Below are 20,721 nucleotides of genomic sequence, written 5' to 3'. Positions count from 1 at the left end.
CTTAGCTTGCTTATAGTTTTATTTGCATGTTGCATGATTAGATTGAATAAGTTTTGGTAAAACAACAAAGAATTTTTAAGAAACCCCTTTTTAGAGCATTCCATTGATTAGATTTGAAACTTGTTTTTGAACTTGCTTGAAGTATCTTTTTATGGGACATAGAAAAGAGCTTGAACAAATACCAAGTGAGATTTGAGCTTTAATTGTGTGGTTGCACATTTTCAACTACAATTTTTTGTTCTTGTGTGATAAACTCCTTTTATGATTGTGATCTTAGATTTGCTTTAGTCTATATGTCCTATATTTGTTATTTTGTATTGTATTTAGTATGATTAAGGCCATCTTTGTATAGCTCACTAACCCATATGGCCAACCCTTGCATCTATCTTTGTAAACCACTTTTTGAGCCTTTAATTCCCCTTTGTTCTCATTATAAGCACATCATTCACCCTAAGTGAAAAACCATTATGTCCATTGATTGTATCTTTGATTAGCTTGGGTTTGAGTGTGTGTGTTAATCAAGTGTGGGGGGAAATTTGTGGGAAACATTGGTAGTTAGTTAGTTTTGGGTGTTCATTGAAAATATGGCAAAATGGGTAACTACTCATGCATCTATTGGTTAAAACATATGCATCTCTTTTTGTTGATAATAAGAAAAAAAAGAAGAAAAAAAGAAAAAAGAAAAAGAGAAAAAGAAAAGAAAGAGAAAAGTTAATAAGAATGAAAATAAGAGATGCATATGTGGTTGAATTGAAAAGAAGCATGCATGAGTGAATGTGAGAAAGGGATAAATGGGTAGCTAGGATTGTTTTGTTATGTATATAGGATGATATATAGGATTAGGTGGGATGCTTGAGCTAATCAAAGATCCAATCTAATATCCCACTTAACCATATTAATCCTACCCTTACCTAAGCCCCATTACAACCCACAAAAGTCCTCATGATATTTGCATTCATTCATCAAATATTAGTTGATTGTTAGACAACTTGCAAATCTTTGAGGAACATGATTAAAGGAGGATTGAGTGATTAAACCCTACACACTGAGCGATTAGAGTGTAAACATATCCGGTGAGGGTTTCAATTGCTCAGTTCTATGTTTTCATTGCTTATTTTGTATCTTCTTGCAAGTTGTTGAACTTAATTTTGAAAATTTCAAATCAAATCTTTGGACACTGATTATATTACTATATTTTCTTGTCTTGGCCCTAACGTTCTACTATGTATTGATTAAGATTCTTTTGTTTGCTTTTACCAAACTCAATAAGAATCATAGTGTAGATATATAGATAGCATTTAGTATAGTTACATGCATGTAGGTAGTTGCATTAATAATTACCCCTTTATTCATCTCCTTTGGTTGGTTTAGCATGAGGACATGTGATAAACCACTATTTTATGGTTTACATTGTGTTTAATTGAATGGTTTCATCAAGTCTTCACCCACTTATTCATACTAATTGCATGATTTTATAATTCCTTCCTAGTATTATTCTATGGTTAAAAACTTGCTTCCTAGAGATCTTTAATTAGTATATTTTAATTCTCCTTTATACCATTCGATGCCGTGATCCGTGTGTTAAGTGTTTCAGGCTTCATAGGGCAGGAATGGCTTAGAGAATGGAGAGGAAGCTTGCAAAAATGAAAGGAACACAAGAAACTAAGGAGATGACCAGCGAACACTGACGCACACGCATGGCTCATGCGAGCGCACAAAATGGAGAAAATCGCAGCGACGCGAGCGCGTGCCTAACGCGTACGCGCGGATTGGAGTCTGCACGAATGACGCAAACACGTGACAAGAAAAATTGCTGAATGACGCGAACGTGTGGACAACGCGTACGCGTGACTTGCACGATCTGCAGAAATAATAGAAAACGCTGGGGGCGATTTCGGGCCGCGTTTTGACCCAGTTTTCGGCCCAGAAACACAAAATAATGCCAGGGAACATGCAGGGACTCAACACACACATCTTAGACATAATAAACATACATTTTTAGATACATTAGGATAGTTTTAGGTTTCTAGATCTGAATTTAGATAGGATTACTTTTCCTCTAGGTTCACTTTACATTCATTGTTTCATGCTGTTGGATATTGAAGAGTCATTACCTCCGTTGAAGACATTATTCTAGTTTGTTTACTTTGTCCCTTATTCTTCCATATCCTTATTTATTTTATTTAGAGTTCTAATTGGATTATTTTCATAGATTGTTGATAAAGAGAATTACTTTTACTTCAATTAATTTTTAGTCTCTATTTTATTTTATTTAATTCATTATGTCTTCTTCTTATATTTTTCTGAGTATTATATTTATGTCAATGGAGTAGATTTCCCAAACTTGACATGGGGGTTGATTAAGAGGAGACACTTGAGTTGGAAGGCTTAAGTGTTGGTTAAATTGGAAGTTGTTGGCTTGTTCTGTATTTACTAACGCTAGACCTTCCCAAGGGAGAGGACTAGGATTTGCGAATAAGGATTAGCTCAATTACTTGACTTTCCTTTATTTAGTAAGGTTAACTAAGTGAAAACAAAAACCTTTTTGATACTACACTCAAGAGATCCCAACAAGGATAGAACTTCCAATTAATCATTCCTCCAGTCAAAGCTTTTTATTAAAATATTAATAATCATTCTTAGTTTTATTGCTTTAATTTATAATTATTTAAATTGCTCGTTATCCAAACTTAAACTCTTTTGAAAATTCCTGATTAATAAGTTAGCACCCTTTCTTGCAACTCATTGGGAGATGACTTGGGACTCATACTCCCAGTATTCTTAATTCTAAATTTTGTGACAACTTTTCTAAATTGACAAGGCGGATCTTAGCTGGTTAAGAACTATACTCTCAACGCATTCTCTATATTGATTTTCCTAATTCCTCATCAAATGACGAGATGCTTCGTTCTCTTGCACAAGGACAACAAGACATGCAGACACAACTAAACTCTACTTTAAATGGTCTAAATGCCACTTTACAAGCTCTCGCCTCCAGGATAGATTCATTACCTAATTCCACTAACCAACCTTTAAGTTCCAGTGGAATTCCTTCTCAACCCTTACCTAACCCCAAGGGTTTCATCAATGCCATCACCTTGAGGTCCGGAACCATATTGCAAGAGAGGAACCAAGAGGAGCCAAGCCCACAAGTACACGTCCCAGCTGAGGATGTGATAGAAGTGGAAGATGCAAAAGAAGAAAAGGACGTAAAAGACATAGTTGAAGAAGAAGCAGTTCAACCAAGGAATGGAGAACCAAAGGAAGCTGAAGCTGTACAAGACGCCATCCCTATCCCATTTCCACACCTTGCAAAGAAATCCAGAAAGAAGATGGAACTTGATCCCAAAATGGTAGAAATATTCAAAAAGGTTGAGGTAACTGTTCCCCTTTTTTATGTCATTCAGCAGGTACCTAAATACGCAAAGTTTCTAAAGGATTTATGCATTCATAAAGATAAAATTAATGAGTTAGAAACTATTCCTTTAGGTAGTTCTATATCTGCTTTAATGGGAGGTATACCTGAAAAATGTAGTGATCCAGGTCCATGCATGGTTAACTGTACCATTGGAGGTGTAATATTTTCTGATTGCATGTGTGACTTAGGAGCGTGTGTTAGTATAATGCCATTGTCTATATATGATACTTTGAGGCTCCCTCCCTTAAAAAGGTCGGCAGCTCATTTTGTGTTAGCAGATAAAAGCATTATTACAGTAGTTGGAATGGCTGAATATGTATTGATGCGCATAAATGTGTTATGCTACGATTTAGGAAATTGCACGATCGGCAAAATTCCTTCCGGCAAGTGCACCGGTTATCGTCGTCAAGTAAAAACTCACAATAGAGTGAGGTCGAATCCCACAAGGATTGGTTGAGTGAGCAATTCGGATTAGAAGTGTGTTCTAGTTGAGCGGAATCAAGATTTGAGATGATAATTGCGGAATGTAAAATTGGCGGGAAAAGTAAATGACAAGAAAATTAAATGGCTGAATCTTAAATTGCATGAATTAAAGAGCAGAATGTAAATTGCTGAAATTAAAAGGGAATGGGGATGATTGCAAGAATTGAATTGCAGAATGTAAAGAGAAAGTGGAAATCAGAAATGGGGAATTCATTGGGTTTAGGAGATATTGAAATCTCCGAATCAAAACATGTAAATCTCTTCCTCAACCAATGCATTCATTGAATTTTGCTTGGCAATCTTATATGATTGGATCCCAATTCCTTGGCTCACCAATGCTCTCTAAAAACAAACAAATTCCCAATCCCTTGGTTTAAATGTTCATAAGAAGAGATGATGCTTGATCACTGATTATACCACACAATTTCATGAACCACAATTTGGTAGGATTACATGTCACAATATCCATCCAAACCCCAATCCAATCCACTGTGAGAAAGCTTCTCTAGCATGAATCCTCCATTCCTTTCCCAAGGCTCCGAAGGATTCCAAGTATGAGTAGTCTCTTTCCCAAGACAACTACTCAATGGAATTAGATCGAGAAGCTTTCTAACAAAATTCAAGAGAAAAGATTGAAGAAGAAGATAAACTATTATTGATTCATTGAATTACAATAGAGCTCCCTAACCCAATGAAAGGGGGTTTAATGAATCATAGCTCTGAATTCAATTACAAAGAAAAGGAAACTAGCTAAAAGTGAAAGTAAAAGTCCTCTCTAACTTAACTTCTATCCTATTTATACACTTTCTATATTGAGCTTCAGTTGTGCTTCTTGGGCTTTGAGGCCTCTCCTTGCTTTCCTTTTGCCTTGGGTTTATGATCCATAATCTTGATGAGGTTGTTGATCCAGATCCTGTAACATTTATTGAGCCAACTTAGTGATAATCAAATAATGACACATGACTCAATAAATTGAGATTTCAAACTCATCAATCCTTCAGGCCCAATCCCATAAACCATGATATTCAATTGGGTTTCATACCAAAGTAAGTTTAAGTTAATACTTGTGCTCAAAGACTAACTTAAATCACAATATTTTTGGCCCAGAAACCCTTTTCAAGAGTGGCGTTTAAGTTGTAGTTTAAGCTTAAACTGCAACTTAAACGCCAGACACTTCCAGTGAGGCCATTTGTAGAAGCACGTTTAAGCTTCAGTTAAGGTTAAACTGAAGCTTAAACGTGGAAATGGAAGAAGGTAGCCCTGGAGAGTAATGTAGTCGAACACGTTTAACCTCCAGTTTAAGGTTAAACTGGAGGTTAAACGTGGAAAAGGAATGAGACATCCTGGAGGTCGAACACGTTTAACCTCCAGTTTGAGGTCAAACTGGAGGTTAAACGTGGAAAGGGGTGTAGGCATACTGGAGGTCGAACACGTTTAACCTCCAGTTTGAGGTCAAACTAGAGGTTAAACGTGGAAGCTTGGAATGGTGGCCCTGGAGGTGTCGAACACGTTTAACCTCCAGTTTGGGGTCAAACTGGAGGTTAAACGTGGAGATGGAGAGAGCAACCCTGGAGTGAAAAAACTATCGAACACGTTTAAGCTCCAGTTTGAGTCAAACTGGAGCTTAAACGTGGAATGGCCCCTGGTACTCTTCCTGGTTCTGGCGTTTAACCTCCAGTTTGAGGTCAAACTGGAGGTTAAACGTGGAACTCCTCCCTGGTTGGCATACTCATTCTGGCGTTTAACCTCCAGTTTGAGGTCAAACTGGAGGTTAAACGTGGAATGCTCCTTAAGTGAGGCTTTTCATTCTGGCGTTTAACCTCCAGTTTGAGGTCAAACTGGAGGTTAAACTTCAATCCCAGCATTTCTTATCCTTCATGATTTTGGCGTTTAAGCTCCAGTTTAGGCTTAAACTGGAACTTAAACTCCACATGTGATATACAAGCTTCCTTTATTGATTTTGTTGCTTCCTTGCTTAGCCTCTTCTTCCCTGAAATCATCCAAACAATTGCATCAAAGTCTTGCAAAATTTCATGAGAAATCTTTCATTCATAGCATTTAAGTAATATAACTAAAACTCATGGAATTTGCATCAAAATCATATTGTTTGGATGGTTCATTACTTTGTTCTTCATTTAACCATTTTTGGTTACTTTAAGCTCAAGAAAATGCATAAAACAACTAAAACTAACAGAAAAATGCTAGTGAAACTAGCCTATGATGCCTTGGCATCACAACACCAAACTTAATACTTGCTTGTCCCTAAGCAAGTCCTGAGTTATTTGAGAAGAAAGTATGAACAGAAAGTAATTACATTGGCTATATTAGCAAGCAATTGAAGTTCATCAGAAGGGTTCTATGCAGAAAGTTGCAGCATCACTTTTTCATACTTATCAGGTAGGATTATCACTTTTTCATTGCATCCGTCAAAAATTGCTATGGCCTCCTGTTATTCTTATGTCTTTGGCACTTCTCTTTTGTTTTTCTTTTCTTTTTCTTAGAGCTTCTTTTGCTCCTTGCTTGCTTAGTGTCATGTGTTGCACAAGCCTTTGGCATTTTCTTTTTCTTATCAGTGCACTACACATATCCACTTTAGGCATTTTAGTTCACATTTCTTCTTGAGACATTGGTGCCCAGCACCTCTTTGTGTGACTAAATGTTTTGTATTGAGGTTGCTCTTGATAATGGACTTTTGGTTGATAATCCCGGGTTAGTTAACCCAAGTTACCAAGTGTTGAAACACTCCTCAGAACCTATTCATCCAAGCATATCCTTAATACATAAACACCACAGGCATTTGTCTCAGGAGTTCAAACCATTGGTGCCTAGCTTATTTTCTCAATTTTTTTGCTTTTTGGTTGCCTTTTTCCGTGGCTTTTTCTTTTCCTTTTTCTTTCTTTTTCATGGCCAAAGACATTTATTCATCAAGATCCATAGACAATTTTTACTTCTACATAAAAAATGATAATTCTACACTCAAATTTTAGTGATGTGACTAAACAATCAAGCATGCATACCACCACTTAATTCTACTTGATTTGTCACTAATTTAGCCGGTTACTTTTGTTCAAACTTTTCTTTTATTTTTGGAAACAGAACAAGCATGGCACGCACTTGTTTAAGAAGGTGAAGTTGTATCCAAACATCTAGGCACTCACTTTATTCAAAGCACTTAACAAACACACATACTAAAAAAAAAACGACTCATAAAAAAAAACTCCACCTAACACTTAAATGACTGATGATGAAAACACGTTCATAAAGACAATTCACCAATTATCATTTGATTATTAAGGAACGAGACCACCTCTTATTTATTGCTTGGTTCTTCTTAATTCTTGGGATCCTGCTTCTTCTTGCTTCCTGCCTCTTTTTGACCACTTGTGCTTCCTTTGTCTTTTCTTATGAGCTTTTTCCAGAATCCAGCCTTTTTCATCGTTTCTTCCACTCCTTTTTCAAGGATCATTGCCTTGTTTATTTCTCCTTCTTTCCTCCCTTTGAAATACTCATCATAAGCTGGGAATGCTGGGTCCATCTTGTGTAGATGTTCCCCTATGTAGTTAAGCTTGATTTGCGAACTGATGTTGTAGTCAGCTTGGACTGAGTATCTTGCATTCTGTAAAGTGGTGGCTTCCTTGATTGCCAAGACATTGGCATCTTGGTGTTGGCATATGTGGCTGAAGGATTCCTGTAAGTGTAGATTTTGTTCCCTTTGCAGATCAAAGAATCTTGATTCAAAGTTCCTTTGCATATCCATCATTTTTAGATGAAAGTCTTCTTGTCTTTCCTGAGACCTCATGTATTGTTGAGACATTCCTTCCATGATTTCCTGCATTCTGCTCATATCCATGGGGTCTCTGGGAATTTGTTGTCTTCTTTCAGGAGTTGCTTGCTCTTCTTGCTCTTCTTCTCTGTCTTCTCCTTCCTGTCTTTCTTGTTCTGCTTCTTGCTCGGCTTCCACTTGTTGCCCTTCTTCATTTCTTCTTCTTGTATGTCTTGGAGGAGTTGGGCCAAGAGTCATTCTGTGTGCAGTTATGGCCAGCCCAGGATATAACCAATTAGGTCTTTCATCCTCAAGTGGTACTTGGGCATCAATGCATAGTCTAATGATGGTGCTAGGGAAATGAAGCCAGGATTCAGGGTCACTTTTCTCACTAAACTCTTGTATCTGTTCAGCAATGAGTTTATGAACTTTGATCTCTCCTCCAACCATAATGCAATGTAGCAAGATGGCTCTTTTAGGGACTATATCTGAAGAGTTTGCAGTGGGTAGGATGGATCTCCTAACTATTGCATACCACCCTTTAGCTTCAGGTGTTAGGTCTCCTCTTCTCAAGACTCTTGGAGCCCCTCTTGTTTTTCTCACCCATTCAGCTCTAATGGCACAAAGGTCTTCAGCAATAGTTGTATAGTCAGGTTCTCCTCTCATCCTTTCGTCATAACTTGCTTGGCTGAAATGTATGTTTTTCAGGCCAAGAGTTTTCATGATTGCTTTGGGACTGAAGTCAACTTCCACCCCTCTCACATAGCTTTTGTATGTGGGGTTCTTGGTTTGATCCTCCCTTACTGCATTTGCATAAAACTCCTTCACCAAGTTGATGTTGATTCTAGTGATTGGCTTAGTTAGGAGCTCCCACTTCCTCTTTTTGATCTTTTCCCAAACACCTGGGAACTCATCCTTTTCAAGTTCAAAGGGGACCTCAGCTAGTACCGTTTTAGGTCTCATCCATTCGGCTTGAATCTCATGGAACACTGATCTGTATCTCCATGCATCGAATCCCCTGTTTTCCTCCATTGGCTGCTTGTCTTTTCTTCTTTTGTGGCTAGATGAAGCTGCCATTTTGGTAAGTGACAACTAAAGTTGACACGGTGAAGCAAGAAGTGTTGTTGGAGGTGTGGTGAGATTGTTTTCGGCAAGAGATGGTTATGCTATGATGAAGGAAAAAGTGTATGAAGGAGGATTGATGGTGTGGGACTCGTTCCCCAAGTGGTTCTTTATAGTGCCCATGAGTGAAAAATGAACGGCTAGGGTGGTTTGTGAAGGGTGGCTTGATGGTAAATATATGAATTGTAGATAAGGACGATTGGCTTTTCATTTTCTTGGAAGTATTCTGGATGCATTAGGTTGTACATGTAGCTTTCTTTTCTTGCAGAACTTCCTTTTCCCATGTGTTAGTTTCAAAGAATTATGAATTTTCTTTTTGACCAAGCACGTACCTCCCTTTGTCTTTTTCCTCCATTTTTGTCTTTTCTTTTGTACCTTGAATGAAAGATGGAATTCAATTTGAGTAAGATTTGGGAGTGCCATCAGGCACACCAAACTTAGAGACCAATTGTAATTTACATGCACGGTTTAGTGCACTTAATCAATAGTTGTCCTGAGGATTCAAGTTCATGCATAAGAAACCATACTTTATTAGATGTAAAGCAAAGCACTAAAGATTAAGGATACTAAAAACATGGGTTGCCTCCCATGAAGCGCTTCTTTAACGTCACTAGCTTGACGGTTGTCCCTTGTTAGGGTGGATTGTAGTGCTTGACGTCCTCTCCTCTCACTATGAAAACGTCCCCTCTTGATTCATTCATGACCTCTAAATGTTCCAAAGAAAGAAATTTCTTGATTGTGAACACTTGAGGGAGCTGAGAAGGAATGGTCTTGAGGCCAGGTGGGATTGGCAGATAATGACTTGAGATCACTTTATCTCCTGGAGAAAAACCTTCAGTGGGAATTTTCTTGTTTCTCCATCCTCTTGGCAATCTCCCTATCACTCTTCCCTTTCTCTTGAGGATTTCTTCATTGACCTTTATGTCAGGAGGATCCTTCTGATCTGTTTCCACTGATTCTTGTGGCTCTAACTCTTGCAACTCTTGTTTGCCTTCCAATGACTGTTTTAGAGTCTCAGCTGCTGGATTACTTTCCTCCAAACATGGATGGCTACTATCATCTTTGGGCTTTTCAGATTCTGGTTCAGGCTCAGATGCAGGTTTGAAGACTTTGAAAATGAGCTGTTCATCATGTATTCTCAGAATTAGTTCTCCTTGTTCTACATCTATGAGCGCTCTAGTAGTGGCTAGAAATGGTCTGCCCAGAATGATAGGGTGTAAATAGCTTTCCTCCATGTCCACAATGACAAAGTCTGTGGGGAAATAATAATCTCCTACTTTCACCAGCACATTTTCAACTACCCCTTCAGCTTGCTTCTGAGTTTTGTCAGCCAGTTGTATGATTACATCAGTGGATCTCACCTCGTTCAGTTGTAGCCTCTTCATAAGAGTTAGAGGCATCACATTTATGCTAGCTCCTAGATCACAGAATCCTCTGTCAATTTTTGTTTCCCCTACGATGCAAGGGATATGAAAACTTCCTGGGTCCATTTTCTTAGAGAGTGTGTCTTTCTTGATGAGAGCACTGCATTCTTTGTTCATTGTTACCGTTTGTCCTCCCTTCAAAACTCTTTTCTTGCTTAACAATTCCTTTAAATACTTGATGTGTGTGGGCATTTGATGAAGAATCTCAAGAAAGGGAATATTGACATGCAGAGAATTAAATGTCTCTAGAAACCTTGAATAGGTTTTCCTTTTTTCACCTCCTCCTAACCTTTCAGGAAATGGTGCTTTTGGTTGGTATACCTCCATCATGCCTTTTTGCAGATCCTTGGCTTGCTCAGTTCCACTTTCCTGCTTAACTTCTTCCACATCTTCTTTCAAGATTTCTGGTTCCTGCTGTGAGGACCTGATTCCTTCTTCTTCTGAGGCTTCCTTCAATATGGTGATGGCCTTGCACTCTTCCCATCTTACTCTCTTTTGTTCCCCCTTAGGATTTTTTTTCTGTGTCACTAGGGAACACTGCAGTTGATTTGGGTGCCTGTTGAGATAGCTCTCCTACTTGAGATTCCAACCTTTTGAGTTTTTCACCATGGTTTCTTAAGGTAGTTCTCACATCATCCCTGAAGCTCTTCAATTCAATTATGTCTTGGCTCATGGTTGCCATCATTCCTTCCATCCGGTTTAATTGATCTTGAAATTGTTGGTTCGGATTAGGTTGGATATGTTGATTATTTTGGCCATGATATGATGATTGGGGGTAAGTGTTTTGTGTGGCTTGGTATGATTTTTGGTTGGAGTTTTGGTATGTGGAGTTGTTTTGTTGGTTGTGGTTGTAAGGTTTGTGGTTTTGTGGTTGGGTTTGTTGGTTTCCCCACCCAAAGTTTGGGTGGTTTCTCCAGCCTGGGTTGTAAGTGTTGGAGTGTGGATCATATGATTGCCTTTGTTGGTTTCCCACATAGTTAACCTCATCCCAATCACCTCCTTCAATGCCTACTTCCTCTTGATCTTGTGTGTGTATTGCAGCCACTTGCTTTGTTTCTAATTGCCTGGTAAGCTCTGCTAGTTGCTTGGCAAACACCTTGTTTTGGGCTAGAATTGTATCAACATGGTTCAGCTCCATGACTCCCTTAGTGTTGTGCCTTTCTGATGCATAGTAGTACTCATTCTCAGCCACTGTCTCGATCACTTCAATGGCTTCTTCCACGGTCTTTTTCTTGTTCAATGAACCTCCTGATGAATGGTCTACAGCCTTCCTTGATTCATAAGAGAGCCCATCATAGAAGATGTGCAGTTGCACCCAATCATGGAACATGTTTGGTGGGCATTTCCTTGTCAAGTCCTTGAATCTCTCCCATGCCTCGTAGAGAGTTTCACCATCTTGTTGTCTAAAAGTCTGGACCTCAGATCGAAGCCTATTGACCTTTTGTGGAGGGTAGAAACGTGCCAGAAACTTGCCTTCCACCTCATCCCATGTGGTTAGACTCCCCCTTGGGAATGATTCCAGCCACTTAGCTGCCTTGTCCCTAAGTGAAAATGGGAACAAAAGCAGTTTATAGGCATCTTCCTGGACTCCATTGGACTTCACAGTGTCACAAATTCTCAGGAATTTTGTGAGATGTTGGTTTGGGTCTTCATTAGCACTTCCTCCAAAGGAACAATGATTTTCCACCAATGATATTAGCTGTGGCTTGAGCTCAAAATTGTTGGCCTGAATGGGTGGTTTCTGGATGCTACTACCACAATTCCCAGAGGTTGGGTTTATGTATGAACTAAGAACCCTCCTCTCAGGAATGGCATTGTTTCCATCAGCTCTCTCATGGTTGTGAACTTCTCTATCCATGTTGAGATCTAGAGCTTCCTCAAAATTGTCCTCAGATTCTCCTTCAGATTCCTCTTCTCCCACTACTCTCTTCCCTCTTGCTTCCCTTCTAAGTCTATGAAGGGTCCTTTCCGGTTCGGTATATGGAGGAGTTGATGTCTCTCCTCTCCTACCTGTCATACAAGAACACAGCTCAAACACAAACAAGTGAAATACTCTTGGTTAATGGAAGAGTATGGTTAGATCAATTGAGGAATTAAATCAAACAGTTAGTGAGTCAGTGAGTTAGTTGCATGGATTTAAAGGCATAAAGAAGGAAAGCATGTTACCAAGTGCAGAAATTAAAATTCAACAAGTATCTAGAACAGAATTAATCAAAGCAAGAGAAAATTGCTCAATCTAGTTAGCTTCCAATTTGAGAATTGTCAATCAAAAACCAATCCCCGGCAACGGCGCCATAAACTTGATGCGCATAAATGTGTTATGCTACGATTTAGGAAATTGCACGATCGGCAAAATTCCTTCCGGCAAGTGCACCGGTTATCGTCGTCAAGTAAAAACTCACAATAGAGTGAGGTCGAATCCCACAAGGATTGGTTGAGTGAGCAATTCGGATTAGAAGTGTGTTCTAGTTGAGCGGAATCAAGATTTGAGATGATAATTGCGGAATGTAAAATTGGCGGGAAAAGTAAATGACAAGAAAATTAAATGGCTGAATCTTAAATTGCATGAATTAAAGAGCAGAATGTAAATTGCTGAAATTAAAAGGGAATGGGGATGATTGCAAGAATTGAATTGCAGAATGTAAAGAGAAAGTGGAAATCAGAAATGGGGAATTCATTGGGTTTAGGAGATATTGAAATCTCCGAATCAAAACATGTAAATCTCTTCCTCAACCAATGCATTCATTGAATTTTGCTTGGCAATCTTATATGATTGGATCCCAATTCCTTGGCTCACCAATGCTCTCTAAAAACAAACAAATTCCCAATCCCTTGGTTTAAATGTTCATAAGAAGAGATGATGCTTGATCACTGATTATACCACACAATTTCATGAACCACAATTTGGTAGGATTACATGTCACAATATCCATCCAAACCCCAATCCAATCCACTGTGAGAAAGCTTCTCTAGCATGAATCCTCCATTCCTTTCCCAAGGCTCCGAAGGATTCCAAGTATGAGTAGTCTCTTTCCCAAGACAACTACTCAATGGAATTAGATCGAGAAGCTTTCTAACAAAATTCAAGAGAAAAGATTGAAGAAGAAGATAAACTATTATTGATTCATTGAATTACAATAGAGCTCCCTAACCCAATGAAAGGGGGTTTAGTGAATCATAGCTCTGAATTCAATTACAAAGAAAAGGAAACTAGCTAAAAGTGAAAGTAAAAGTCCACTCTAACTTAACTTCTATCCTATTTATACACTTTCTATATTGAGCTTCAGTTGTGCTTCTTGGGCTTTGAGGCCTCTCCTTGCTTTCCTTTTGCCTTGGGTTTATGATCCATAATCTTGATGAGGTTGTTGATCCAGATCCTGTAACATTTATTGAGCCAACTTAGTGATAATCAAATAATGACACATGACTCAATAAATTGAGATTTCAAACTCATCAATCCTTCAGGCCCAATCCCATAAACCATGATATTCAATTGGGTTTCATACCAAAGTAAGTTTAAGTTAATACTTGTGCTCAAAGACTAACTTAAATCACAATATTTTTGGCCCAGAAACCCTTTTCAAGAGTGGCGTTTAAGTTGTAGTTTAAGCTTAAACTGCAACTTAAACGCCAGACACTTCCAGTGAGGCCATTTGTAGAAGCACGTTTAAGCTTCAGTTAAGGTTAAACTGAAGCTTAAACGTGGAAATGGAAGAAGGTAGCCCTGGAGAGTAATGTAGTCGAACACGTTTAACCTCCAGTTTAAGGTTAAACTGGAGGTTAAACGTGGAAAAGGAATGAGGCATCCTGGAGGTCGAACACGTTTAACCTCCAGTTTGAGGTCAAACTGGAGGTTAAACGTGGAAAGGGGTGTAGGCATACTGGAGGTCGAACACGTTTAACCTCCAGTTTGAGGTCAAACTGGAGGTTAAACGTGGAAGCTTGGAATGGTGGCCCTGGAGGTGTCGAACACGTTTAACCTCCAGTTTGGGGTCAAACTGGAGGTTAAACGTGGAGATGGAGAGAGCAACCCTGGAGTGAAAAAACTATCGAACACGTTTAAGCTCCAGTTTGAGTCAAACTGGAGCTTAAACGTGGAATGGCCCCTGGTACTCTTCCTGGTTCTGGCGTTTAACCTCCAGTTTGAGGTCAAACTGGAGGTTAAACGTGGAACTCCTCCCTGGTTGGCATACTCATTCTGGCGTTTAACCTCCAGTTTGAGGTCAAACTGGACGTTAAACGTGGAATGCTCCTTAAGTGAGGCTTTTCATTCTGGCGTTTAACCTCCAGTTTGAGGTCAAACTGGAGGTTAAACTTCAATCCCAACATTTCTTATCCTTCATGATTTTGGCGTTTAAGCTCCAGTTTAGGCTTAAACTGGAACTTAAACTCCACATGTGATATACAAGCTTCCTTTATTGATTTTGTTGCTTCCTTGCTTAGCCTCTTCTTCCCTGAAATCATCCAAACAATTGCATCAAAGTCTTGCAAAATTTCATGAGAAATCTTTCATTCATAGCATTTAAGTAATATAACTAAAACTCATGGAATTTGCATCAAAATCATATTGTTTGGATGGTTCATTACTTTGTTCTTCATTTAACCATTTTTGGTTACTTTAAGCTCAAGAAAATGCATAAAACAACTAAAACTAACAGAAAAATGCTAGTGAAACTAGCCTATGATGCCTTGGCATCATGTATTAGTGAGCATTAAGGGGCTCACATTTCCTATTGACTTCTATATCCTGGAAATGCCACCTAATGATTCAGGAAGACCATCATCAATCCTGCTTGGAAGACCATCCTGAAGACTTCAAAGTTCAAGCTGGATGCATTCTCAAGAACTTACTCCTTTGAGATAGATGGCAGAACAAGGAGTTTTAGTTTAAATGAAACTATGAAGCACCCTCCAGAAGATCATTCTATCTTCCAGTGCGACATCATTGATGAAACTGTAGCTGAAGTTCACCAAGAAGAAATAGAAGAGAAGCACATGGAGCAAGGTCCAAGTGTGGGGACACCCTCTGAACACAATGCGGACACTTTGCCATTATCACTAGCCCTGAATGATCCAGAGCCTAGCCATGAGCAGAAATTGGAATTAAAGCCCCTTCCTCCACACCTCAAGTATGCTTACCTTGAGGATAATCAGAAGTTTCCAGTTATCATTGCAAGGGAACTCACTTCTCAACAAGAAGAGCAACTGCTCAGTGTGCTGAGAAAACATAAGAAAGCAATTGGATGGAGCTTGGCAGATATAGTAGGCATCAGTCCTCAAGTTTGTGAGCACAGAATATATTTAGAAGAGGAATCAAAACCTGTCTGTCAGCCTCAAAGAAGATTGAATCTCACCATCTTAGAAGTTGTCAAGAAAGAAGTAACCAGGCTACTTGAAGCAGATATCATTTACCCCATCTCAGACAATGAATGGGTTAGTCCAGTACAAGAGGTGTCCAAGAAGCCTGGAGCCACAACAGTAAAGAATGAGTATGGAGAGCTCCTGACAACTAGAGTGCATAATTCATGTTGCATTGACTATAGGCATCTCAACCAAGCCACTCGCAAGGATCATTACCCCTTGCCATTCATTGATCAGATGCTTGATCGCCTGTTAGGTAAATCCCATTACTGCTTTTTAGATGGTTATACAGGGTACTTTCAAATTCATATAGCTCCTGAAAATCAGGAGAAGACTACTTTTACATGTCCCTTTGGAACGTATGCATACAAAAGGATGCCCTTTGGCTTATGTAATGCACTGGCTACTTTCTAAAGATGCATGATGAGTATCTTTTCAGATCTTATTGAGAACTGTATAGAAGTTTTTATGGATGATTTTAGTGTATATGGTGATTCATTTAGCCTTTGCTTGGATAGTTTGTCTAGAGTATTAGACAGGTGTGTTAGTACAAACCTTGTATTGAATTTTGAAAAATGTCATTTTATGGTAAAACAAGGAATTGTACTAGGACATGTGTCTAATACTGGTATTTCTGTAGATCCAACAAAGGTAGATGTCATTTCTAGTTTACCTTACCCCTCCTCTGTGAGGAAAGTTCGTTTGTTCCTTGGCCATGCAGGTTTTTACAGGAGATTCATTAAGAACTTCAGTAAGGTAGCATTACCTTTATCCAGATTGCTGCAGAAAGATATTGAGTTCGAGTTCGGTGAGGATTGCATGCAAGTGTTTGATAAGCTGAAGATCGCCCTGACTCAAGCCCCGATTCTGAGAGGACCAGACTGGAGCCAGCAATTTGAAATTATGTGTGATGCCTCCAATCATGCAGTAGGAGCGGCGCTGGCTCAGCGCGAAGGTAAAGACCCTTTTGTAATTGCTTATGCATCTAAGACTTTAGATGCTGCTCAGTCTAATTACACTACTACTGAAAAAGAGCTTCTAGCTATTGGTTTTGCTCTGGATAAATTTTGAGCCTATTTACTTGGTACTAAGGTAGTAGTATACTCAGACCATGTAGCTTTAAAATATTTATTAGCTAAAAAAGAGTCCAAACCAAGGCTAATACGTTGGATACTGTTGCTGCAAGAATTTGATTTAGAAATTAAGGATAAGAGTGGTAACCAGAATTTAGTGGCAGACCACTTGAGTCACCTTGAGCACATTAAGCATGACTCCACCCCTATCAATGATACTTTCCCATTTGATAGTTTGCAAGCAGTATCTGAAGTAGTTCCTTGGTATGCACCTGTAGCTAATTATCTAGTTAGCCATACTTTTCTTCCCAATTTTACTAAGCATCAAAGGGACAAGCTGAAAAGTGAATCTAAATATTTTATATTGGATGACCCATATCTATGGAGGTGTGGTGCTGACCAGGTAATTAGAAGATGTGTACCACAAGTAGAATTCCAGTCCATTTTAGAGGCCTGCCACTCTTCTGAGAGTGGGGGACATTTTGGCCCTCAAAGAACAGCTAGAAAAATCTTGGACTATGGATTCTGGTGGCCTACTCTTTTTAAAGATGCTGCTGAATTTTGCAAATCTTGTTCCCCATGCCAAAGGTTTGGTAATATATCCAAGAGGGATGAGATGCCTCAACAGATTATGCTTTTCTGTTAAATGTTTTATGTTTGGGGCATTGACTTCATGGGTCCATTTCCAAACTCCAATGGTTACCCTTATATATTGTTAGCTGTAGATTACATTTCTAAATGGGTGGAAGCAATTTCTACCCGTACTGATGACGCTAACACTGTTGTTTCCTTTGTTAGAAACCATATTATTTGTCGCTTTGGATCACCACGAGCAATCGTGAGTGATCAAGTCACTCACTTTTGTAACAGGAGACTGACAGGATTACTAAAAAAGCATGGGATTGTTCATAAAGTAGCAACAGCTTATCATCCCCAAACCAATGGACAAGCAGAAGTATCTAACAGGGAGATTAAACGTATTCTAGAGAAGATAGTAAAACCTCATAGGAAAGACTGGAGTGCCAGGCTGCAAGATGCACTCTGGGCATATAGAACACCGTACAAGACACCCATTGGGATGAGCCCCTTCCGCTTGGTATACGAAAAGGCTTGCCACCTTCCAGTGGAGGTGGAACACAAGGCTTTCTGGGCTGTGAGGGAGTGCAATATGAATTTTGAAGAATCTGGTACTGAAAGAAAGCTGCAACTAGCAGAATTGGAGAATCTTCGCCTATAAGCATATGACAATTCCAGGCGATACAAAGAGAAGATGAAGGCTGTCCATGACAAGCACATAAAAAGGAGAGAATTCAGACCAGGGGAGTTAGTTCTTCTATATAACTCCAGGCTGAGGCTCATGCCAGGTAAATTGAGATCAAGATGGAAAGGTCCCTACAGGGTAGAAAAGGTAGAGCCATACGGAGTTTTCCACCTGCGTCACCCTTCTAGTTCCAAATTCATAAAGGTCAATGGACATCGCCTGAAGCTTTATCATGGAGAGAAGATGAAGGATCACAAAGAACTAGAGGTTTTCCTCTTGGAAGACCCACCAACAAAAGCAGAATGAGTCTAAAGAACGACCAACTTAAGGACGTAAAAGCAAAGTGCTAGGTGGGAGACAACCCACCATGGTATGATCGTTCAATTTTAGTCTTAGTTTTATTTTACTTTATTCTATTTTTATTTTTGTTAATGACTCTTCTCATAATCTCTGCATATAGCTGCATATATCCTGCATTTGCATTCGCATACTGAAAAAAAAAAAAAAAGAGGCACGCGATGCGTAAGCGTTGCTGATGCGTCTGCGTCATATGTGCCTTAGACACGAGAAGAAAGGAAGCAGAGAGTCACGCAAATGCGTGGCTAGAGGTGTGCCTTAGCCACAAGCATGCCACGTGACCACGTCACCCACGCAACCACGTCATTCTGAAAAAGAGCCTCCCACGCGACCGCGTCACCCACGCGAACGCGTGGCCCTGCAAAATCGACGTAAAGAGGTGTATGGCAGAGAGTTATGATGGAACTGGGCTGGAATGGTGCTAGAAGCACAAGCCCTATCACGCAAACGCGTACCCTACCCGTCCGCGTCGTTTTTCATAAAATGGCTATTCACGCAACCACGTCACCCACGTGCACGCGTCAACCAGATTTTTTGCAAAATGCATTTAAAACAGAGAGTTGTGCGTACGCGAGGCTGCACTCGCGCTAATAGCACAAATCAGGCCACGCGATCGCGTGACCCACGCGTCCGCGTCACCTGAAAATTATCACACACCACGCGATCGCGTGACCCACGCGTCCGCGTCACATGCGAAGCACAACTTATCTAGATCAGCGCCTGATATCTTATCTTTTCTTCCCCAAATCCAAATCTTTTCTTTCCCTTCTTATTTCTTTCTTCTTTCTTCTTCCCTCTTTATTCTTTCTCACTCTTCACTTTTTTTCTTTTCCCTATTTTTCACATCCATTATCAAGGTTCTTTTCTTTCTTTCCTTACTTTTTCCTTTTCCTTTATTATTTTTTTATGTTTCCTTCTTCTTTTTCTTTTCACTTTCATTATCTATATTTTGTTTTTCTTTCTTTTTCTTTTCTTTTTATTCCTTTAAATGGTGTTAAAAATTTAATTGGGTGATTGTTTTCTTTTATATTTTACTTGTGGATTATTGTGGAATTGTTTGACAATTAAACATTACTTTTTAAAGGGTTGCTTGCATGTTTAATTTAATACTTTCAATAACATATTCACCATGCATGCTAAGTGTTTGTGAAAAAGCCCGTATGGCATCATGCATTACTTTTATGTCACTCTACTACTCTAATGCATGCTTTTCACAAAACCCCTTTTATATTTTATTGATTAAATATAATTGTCAATACAAACAGGTTGTTATTTTGAAAGAGTTGATAATCTAACTTGGAAATTTAATGCTTGATCTATGCTACTCATGCCTTTGCCAGTATGCCAATAAACATCTTGCATTTAATTGTCATCACCTGCACTTGCTATATTTCCAGTGATGAACTTCTCACATGTAGTCATGACCATATGTTAACAACATCCCTCTTTACCGTGCATTGATTATCACTTATACCATCCCCTTCCTTGCTCTAACCCTTGAAGTTTTAAAAGTACTTACCTTTTCCCTTTCAGGATGGCCACTGGTGCACGAAATTGTGATTCACACTCTTCACAACTCCGCATAACTAACCAGCAAATGCATTGGGTCGTCCAAGTAATACCTTACGTGAGTAAGGGTCGATCCCACGGAGATTGTCGGCTTGAAGCAAGCTATGGTCATCCTTGTAAATCTCAGTCAGGTGGATTCAAATGGTTATGAGGTTTTGATAATTAAAATATAAATAAAATATAAAAAAAAAAAAGATAAAGTTACTTATGTAATTCATTGGTGGGAATTTCAGATAAGCGTCTGGAGATGCTTTGTTGCTTCTGAACTTCTACTTTCCTATTGCCTTCTTCCAAATATGCGTTACCTCCTTCCATGGCAAGCTGTATGATCCTCTCGGATGAAAACAAATCCATATGCGCTGTCACCGCATGGCTAATCATCTGTCGATTCCCGCTAGTGTTAGAATAAGACCATTGTCCTTTTGCATACTGTCACTGTGCCCAACATTCGCAAGTTTGAAACTCTTTACAGTCATCCCTTCCCGGATCCTACTTGGAATACCACAGACAAGGTTTAGACTTTCTGGATCCCAAGAATGCTGACAATGGTTCTAGCCTATACCACGAAGGTTCTAATTTCAGATTCAGATGCTCTGTTGTCAGGAGAGACAATGTGAATCGTTGATTGGGAACCCAAGAGAATATACTCCGACTGTCGTCCAATGACTACGTTGAACATCATGTAGACCGCTTTGTGGTTGTTAGGCACGCGATCTTGGCTAAGCGAGTAACGAAGATTGGGTGATTGTCACGGGTCGCCCCTTCATTCTGACTTAACTGAATTAAGTACGAGAGTATATCTTGGAGAAGAAGTAGGCGTGAATTGAATAGAAAACAGTAGTAATTTCATTAATTCATGAAGAACAGCAGAGCTCCACACCTTAATCTAT

At 39.2% G+C, this 20,721-nt stretch overlaps 1 non-coding gene across 1 annotated transcript; it reads left to right on the top strand.

Moving 5' to 3' along the window:
* The first annotated feature begins 11,538 nt into the window (after positions 1–11,538).
* Positions 11,539–11,642, top strand: LOC148579899 (small nucleolar RNA R71). The gene has a single exon (XR_015899419.1). It is a non-coding gene; the product is annotated as a small nucleolar RNA R71 (small nucleolar RNA).
* Positions 11,643–20,721: the final 9,079 nt, after the last annotated feature.

Source organism: Arachis ipaensis, chromosome B10 (assembly GCF_059453495.1).
Source record: "Arachis ipaensis isolate K30076 ecotype BB chromosome B10, ASM5945349v1, whole genome shotgun sequence".
Lineage (NCBI taxonomy): Eukaryota > Viridiplantae > Streptophyta > Magnoliopsida > Fabales > Fabaceae > Arachis > Arachis ipaensis.
The sequence above is the reverse complement of the archived record's forward strand: the minus strand, read 5'-3'. Positions and strand labels throughout refer to the sequence as shown.